The 7,601-nt window shown below is 35.9% G+C and overlaps 1 pseudogene; it reads right to left on the reverse strand.

The window, feature by feature from the left end:
- Positions 1-1,059: 1,059 nt before the first annotated feature.
- On the reverse strand, positions 1,060-5,842 carry LOC113324816 (annotated as a pseudogene).
- Between the last annotated feature and the right edge of the window lie 1,759 nt (positions 5,843-7,601).

Raw genomic sequence — 7,601 nt, forward strand, 5'->3', positions numbered from 1 at the left:
TCACAATTACTCTTGATTCTGGTGAAGCCACCTAAGCACTAACTATCCATGTCACCGTTATCTGATTGGCTCTCCTATAAGACAAAATCCACTAGGCAACCCCAACAGTCACTTTTAAAAGACATGACAGGCAACTACAAGTTTGAGACAAAATCCACTTTTAAAAGACATTTGTAGTTGCCTGTCATGTCTTTTAAAAGTGACTGTTGGGGTTGCCTAGTGGATTTTGTCTTATAGGAGAGCCAATCAGATAACGGTGACATGGATAGTTAGTGCTTAGGTGGCTTCACCAGAATCAAGAGTAATTGTGAGGTGGCGATTCTGGGTCTCTTATTATAAAAAGAAAGATATTAGAAACCTTAGTTTATTCTGCAAATCACTAAGATCCAAATCCCTTTTTTTGATAAAGCAACTCCAGTACCATGAGCTTTGAAAAATTCATTGTCAATAGTATGACTAAACAAATACAAAAATAAAGACCAACAACAAGTAAAACCCTGATCTGAGCACACCAAATTTGCAAGGGTCCATATACTTCACTTCCAGGTGAAGTTCCCTGACCAAATAAGAAATGTAAAGTTTCATTCTTCTAACCGACAGGTTCACAAGAAGGTCGGATAGCACATAGCTCTATTCATATAATATTACCATCCAAGTGTGAGAGAAGAAAGAATCCATAACAAGAATAACTCATATCATTGTACCGAAAGATACATGAGTGATACATTCAAGTGTAAAAGAAGTCGGTGAAATATATCCAGGTTAATTAATGTGCTATTCATTCGTCATACATAACTTAAATAGATACAAATTAGGTTCTAATTCAGTCCTTTAAGACTAATATAGCAACAAGAAAGGCAACAAAAAAAGAACTTCAAATAGCGAGAAGATATCAACTGACTAGGGATTCAACTAGGTTATCTTGATCAAGTCGGTCAGTTTGGTCATGTAAGGATACAATCGAAGCCTAGATGACATACCAATATAAAACACTACAACAGATCGAATACTTTCCAAATCATAAACAAGTACCCCACCAGCCAAACGCAAGCACAAGTCAGATAAGATATGCTAATAATATTGAGAGATTAAATAATGGAAGTGTCCACACACACACACCATATATTTGCATAAAGTAAATGATGCAACGCAAAGCAATAAATTCAACAAGCAAACACATCTATGATAGGCACACAAAGGCAAAATCCATGTTGTCGTTTCAAGAATTTTACCACCAATAAGAAACCAAGAGTAGGCACAAACCGCACGAGAAACCCACTAGCAGAGAATGGCTCAAACTCCAGCTCATGTATGAAGATCACATTGGTCCTGCACCACAAACCCACTAACGTAGATACGAGCCGCATGACATGACAGAACCACTAGCAGAAAATGGCTCAAAATCCCCTCAAGTATGAAGATATCACTGGTCCTGCACCAGAAAGCAGAAACAATATAATTTTAGAGCAAGTTCAAGAGAAAACACACAAAAGAAACATCTAGTAGAACCAGTAAGGTAGCAACAAAACCTGATCAAAGAGAACCCGGTAAGCATTCAGGTCATGAAACAGTTCATTCCCTCTGGTACTACAGTATTCTAAGTCCTTGGAAATGTACAGAGCAACCTTTAGACGCATGTCCCTCTCAATAACTTGACTTTCCCCTATCGAGAAAAGATAAAATCGGACTTAACGACAGATGCATTGCTACGAAGAGTCATTTAAACCTGTACACTCTACACTACCTTAATTTAAGGTTCAGCTTGTACCTCTTGCGTGGGGATGAAATGGGTTTGTGTTGTGAACCTTGAAAGTGGTTATGCTCATTGTGATGATCTTCTGAGTTCCATGAAAGCTGTAAGAGAACAAAAACACCAAATTTGCTTCAAAAATGAATATCCAAGTATAGATAGAGAATTTCAGATTGGAGAAAGAGCAAAGTGATTATTATTTCCTCTAATCCGTACTTTATCAAGCAACTCAAATATTTTTTTTGCAGGAGGAGTCCTATCATCAGATATGATTGTTCTCAGATACAATTTCATCATATTTACCTTCATTTCTGTAATAGAGATTGCCGCACAATCAGATCTGCACTAACACAACCCCAAAACCACCAACAAAGCAGATATTGAGCATATGAATAGTCCTGGAAGACAGGAACCAATAGGTGGACACAGAAGAGAAAGAAGTTTTCCTTTGAGTCACATATAATAGTTAAATTTCAAAATTAGAACAATGTACCATCCAAAAAACACTAACCTTTGCAAGTAGAGATTGAAACTTGTGCATATCCAATGAGTTCAGATGCTTGAACTCCTTCATCGTCAAATTTTTTGACTATGAACTGTTGAGTAGATGCATCCTCGACTATAAATTCGAAGTGCTCATTCCAAATAGGATTCAGCTGATTGTTCTGCAGAAAATGATTCAACAATTAGTTTTTTAACTCCATGGGCCGATAACTAAGTTAAAAAAAATATTCGAGAAGGAGAAACAGCTCACTTACAATTGTTTTACTTTTCTTCATTTTGTCAGCTAATGGGCGTATATGCACTACAACACACGGATCAGATTTCCCGATGATGTCCTTGTTTGCTAAGTCCTTAGCCTGCACAAGCTTCACTTTTGATGTCCCAACAGGTTTCAGCTCCAGATCACTAAACCAGCACAAAAAGAAGCAGGTAGAAGTTTGTGATACACTAACACAAATTACCATGGAAACATGAGAAGACAAGCGGAGTGGCTTAGCACCCAGCATGCAGCAATGATGCACATCCAAATCCAACCAATAATGCGAATGGTCCTATTTCAAAGGTCATCCACACAAAAAATGTTACGCATTGAAACCTAAGATCTGTGGGCAGTTTTGTATACCTACCATGAATTTTATCTAGTGAAAAAGGAATCATATAGTTTGGAGCCTTAGTTGGCTAGATAATATATACACTTCCAAAGCAACACTAAAAAATCCAATAAATTCATACCTATAGTCCACAGGTATGATGGGAATAATTTTATAGAATCTTCAATTGCACCGTGTATCGTGCTCTGCACAAAAAAGGTGCAATTCAGATAAGTAATCTGACAGGTGCTACCAAGGAATAAAATCTGGAAAACAGTAATAAAAACTCTACTGTATCCTAGATCTTATAATAACAATTATAGGAGCTTCATCCAAAAACACCTCATGTGCAAGGCTACTATTATGAAATCTACAAAGACTCGTTAACACGACATAACCAACATTACCAGGGTACAAACATATATTAGATAGACACCAAAAAGTTTAATGGTAAGGGAAAATTGAACTGCATAAAGGGTATACTACTCACAGTATTCCTATACGAAAACTTGATATATGGTACATAACATTATCTAGAGGATTTAAACAATCTTACACTTAACTTTTATGTTTCTTCATCCGGCAAAAAAAAGCTTCAGAGATATATGGACGATGTCTTTACATACATGGAGACTGGGACTGAGGGTATAAAGGGTATACTACTCACAGTATTCCTATACGAAAAACTTGATCTATGGTACTTCACATTATCAAGAGAATTTAAACAATCTTACACTTAACTTTTATGTTTCTTCATCGGGCTAAAAAAAGCTTCAGAGATATATGGACGATGTCTTTACATGCATGGAGACTAAGACTGGAGGGTAGTAAACAATCTTCCTAACAAGTAATGCTTCTATGAATTATCCATTGATTTTATTCTTTGATTAAAGTCATCATTCGGAAACTACCCTGTGAAGAGAAAACAGTTTACCCAGATGAACTGTGATTCTGTCATTAGCAGTTGATCCGTAACAGAAATAAGAAGTGAAGTGAAATGGTTCATACAAGTAAGGATGAACCTCGATACCATTGGAGAGTAAACTACCCTCCCAATCAAGAGAAAACAGTTGCTCAGATGAACTGCTCTTTTATCATAAGAGGTTGATCCATTTAACAGGAATACGAAAAGAAATGGCTTATACAGGTCAGACCGAACCTCAATAGCATCAAAGGTTGATCTGTTGCGTATCATGTTAGTCTCCAGAAAACGGAACTAAGACAGAGTGCTAACAAAATTTTAAGAAAAAGCTTATCAAGGGAACTCCTGTCAGAGAGAAAACTGCACCTTATGACTCAACGAACGACAAACAGCTTCGAAACATCGAAACTCATAGTGGCTTAAACATTAATCTGAAAACCCCCGTGAAACCAATGTTTTTGACCTACATAATTTTCGGAAGGAAGAAAGATCAGCTAAGCAGACAATTAAGGTGAAAGCAAACAAAAAGAAAATAACAAGGTTGTGTACCTGCAAACATGAAAATGATTGCCAACTAATAGAAAAAATGGGCACGCAAAAATTAAACCAATACTCCTAATATTTTGGAAGAGGTCAACAGGTTAATATATCAACCAGTAAACCAAATGTACTTTTGTAGTCACATCCTAGACTTCTAATAAAATAGTCAAAGCAACATCCTGCATAGCTACATGAATAAACAGATATTGGACTTATTGTTCCATGTATATGGTCCCAATATGAAATGTTGGTCCCTCCAATACCAAAATGCTTTAAAATGATAGAAGTGACCAGTGTTTATTGAGGCATTATAGTATAAGCTGGTGAGGTGCTTAAACTCCTGATTTTATCAATAAAAAAGAATAATTCTGAGTGTTAGTGCTTAATTGCTCATATAATGTAAACATACAATCTTAATTAACAGAGAAGTTCATGATAAAAGCAGCAATTTAGTGCCAGTTTTTATCAATGCCAGCTATAACTTTCTTTAGATAAGCGGCATAAAAAAAAGCTTTTGCTTGCTTGAAGATATAATAGAACAAAAAAATCAGGAAAACTTTGTTACAAAGGATTCATCATTAATACGATATGATATGCAGAACATCACTGAATCCACTGTTAACTGTTTGAATAGTATAAAACAATAAATTAACTGTTTGATTACTATAAAACAATAATTTTAGCAAATTTTCCTAATTGTGCAGCTCAGTTACCGGGAGGTATCTATGAATTCCCTGAGGCTGTGTTTGATGACCAGGAAATCGATAGATTACCACTATGAATTCCTTGGAAGAGGCAAGGAAAACTTGTCATCCAGTCTGTCACTACATTAACACTATGCTGTAACTAAGCATGCATGGATTGATTTCTTTCTAAGAGAGCACCTGAACTAAATCCGCTTCACAAAACGCCCAATAAGAAACATTTCAATTCACAATCAACAGAACACTCCTCTAGATTGCCTACCACTCATCACAATGTCCTCACATTTAGGCTCCACAAATAACATAGCTAAAACAAGAACCACCCTTTCGCTTTATAAACCAATTTTCATTAATAACCAAAATTCAATTTACAACCCAATTCATCCAGCTAGGTGCTTAACAAGTTCAAGGTATCAGAAGCTGTAAAGGTTAAACTAAACTAACCAACCTACAGAAACTAAAATCGAAATTAGTTTTCCAACAAGACTAACCTGTAAATTGTGGAGCAACAGTACCAAGGTCTATATTAGAAAACCTTGGTACTGTAAATTAGTTTTCTAATAATTGTCATCTTAGAAAACCTAAGAGACGACAATATAACAGGTCTATATTGCTCAAGAACAGGTTCAACCGAGATCTTAATCAGTTCTGAGGCCGCCTGTAACAACAACAAGCACCGTTTAAATTACATTTTACTTCCAGCTCAAAATCATATAACAAAAATCAAAAAAGGAAAAAAAAAAAAAAGTTTGTTTTTTTTAATATTTATTCTTCTACTTACCAAATCAGGTCGACGTTTTGATCGATAATTCTCAGAACGAACAAAACCCATTATCAATCCAACACCAACTGTGATTCCAATAAACAAGACATTTTTTTATGATGATGAAAAGAAAGAAAAGCTTGGATTTTTCTTTTAGGGTTTAGCTTCTGCAAGGGAAGAGTAAAAAAAGGTGGGTGGGGGGGTGGGTTAAGTTGTAGACAGTTATAATTTTAAAGAAGCAACGAAAATTCAAAAATGAAAACAATGTCTTTTATGATTCATCATCATATTATTGGCAGAGAGAGCGATTGATTGGGATTTGGGTGTGGGGTGATAGTAAATAACGCAAAGTGCAGACCTTCCCTCATCATTGTTTGCTAGAGGCGTTTTGATTTTTTTCTTCAATAAACGGACGTACAAAGACAAAAATGTGAAAATGGGAAGTCATCGAAAATTTCAGATTTATTATATAAAGTCGGTTGACATAAGTGGATGACCACTAGAGGATTCGATGGATAAATGTTAGTGGAGATAAGCTTTGTTAAGCTCATCCTCCATTGTAGACAAATTTTGTCTTATGACACGTCCACAATTAAGTGACATATTAATTGTTGGAAGTTAAATCAAGATATGGTGTTTTGGATCGTAAATCAACATATGATCCAGTCCGAATTGATCAACTGCTGCAGTTGACGTAGTCAAGTTGGATCAATAGGAATAGTTGACACACAATGCGATATTTGGAAGTTCGAGTTAACTAGAAGAGCAAGTTGTGTCGGTTCCTTGTTTTAAAGTTTTACTATATTTAGAGTTTCTTTGTGTTTCTAGAAGTGTGCTTTATTTAGAGTTTGTTTTTTATTAGGAAACTACTTTGAGTGATTCTCAAGTTTGTGAGACTATAAGTAGGCTAGTAATCCATGAGACAATGTACACCAAACTGATTATCAATGTAATCGTTTTATTTGCTTTCGTTTGTGCTCTCCTCTCTCTTGCTCGATCCTGCATTTGGTATCAGAGCAAGGTGAGAGGAAGGGAGAGGAGAATGAGAGAAAGAATCAGTCTTGAAGCTGCGTTTGGTTAAAGAAAGTTAGAGAAGTTTTTTCGTTTTTGGTAGAGAAGTTGGTTGCACTAAGTGCTGCTGATTTTTGATGAGTATTCTCGTGAAGGCGTTGAAGAAAGAAGTGTTTGAAGGCTTTTCAAGCCATGTTGCTGTCGTTGGCAATCATACAGTTCAGAATTATAAAGAAGAGTTGTTGTTGTTTTCAAAGGAAGGAAGATACGGCCATGAAAGCAAGGTTATTGTTGTGACTTGTTGAATGTCGAGCAATGTTCGTGAAAGAGTTTAAGAATTAAAAAAAACAAGACGAATTCCTGATTGTGAAGTTAGGATTTGTGTTTGTTGACTGTTTTAAGGTTCGATCTCAGTGGGAAAAAGATTAATATTGTTTGCGCATCATGTACTTCCGGGTACGTTAGGGTTAAAAAAAAGGAAGAACAAGATAGAATTGAATTGTTGCTGGGATCGAAGAAGTGATAGAAGATGAAGCTGTTGGGTCCGTGAGGTGTTATGGGTTTATTAAAGTAGGAACTGCGTGTAGGTATTATTATAGTGTTCTTAGTTAGTGGCAGGTCCATCCACTAAAGCCCAGTAACGGTAGGTCCATAATTAAAAGAAAAGAGAAAAATGGACCTAATTTTTTAAGCCCAGGTCCTGCACACGTGTGTAAATATTACGTGCATTTTTAGAATTCCCAAAATAGCATGTACTATATATAACAGAAACATAAGTCAGTTTCTTTCCATATTCTTTTTCTTCTCAGATTCAGTT

This window comes from Papaver somniferum, chromosome 11, assembly GCF_003573695.1.
Source record: "Papaver somniferum cultivar HN1 chromosome 11, ASM357369v1, whole genome shotgun sequence".
In the NCBI taxonomy this organism is placed as follows: domain Eukaryota; kingdom Viridiplantae; phylum Streptophyta; class Magnoliopsida; order Ranunculales; family Papaveraceae; genus Papaver; species Papaver somniferum.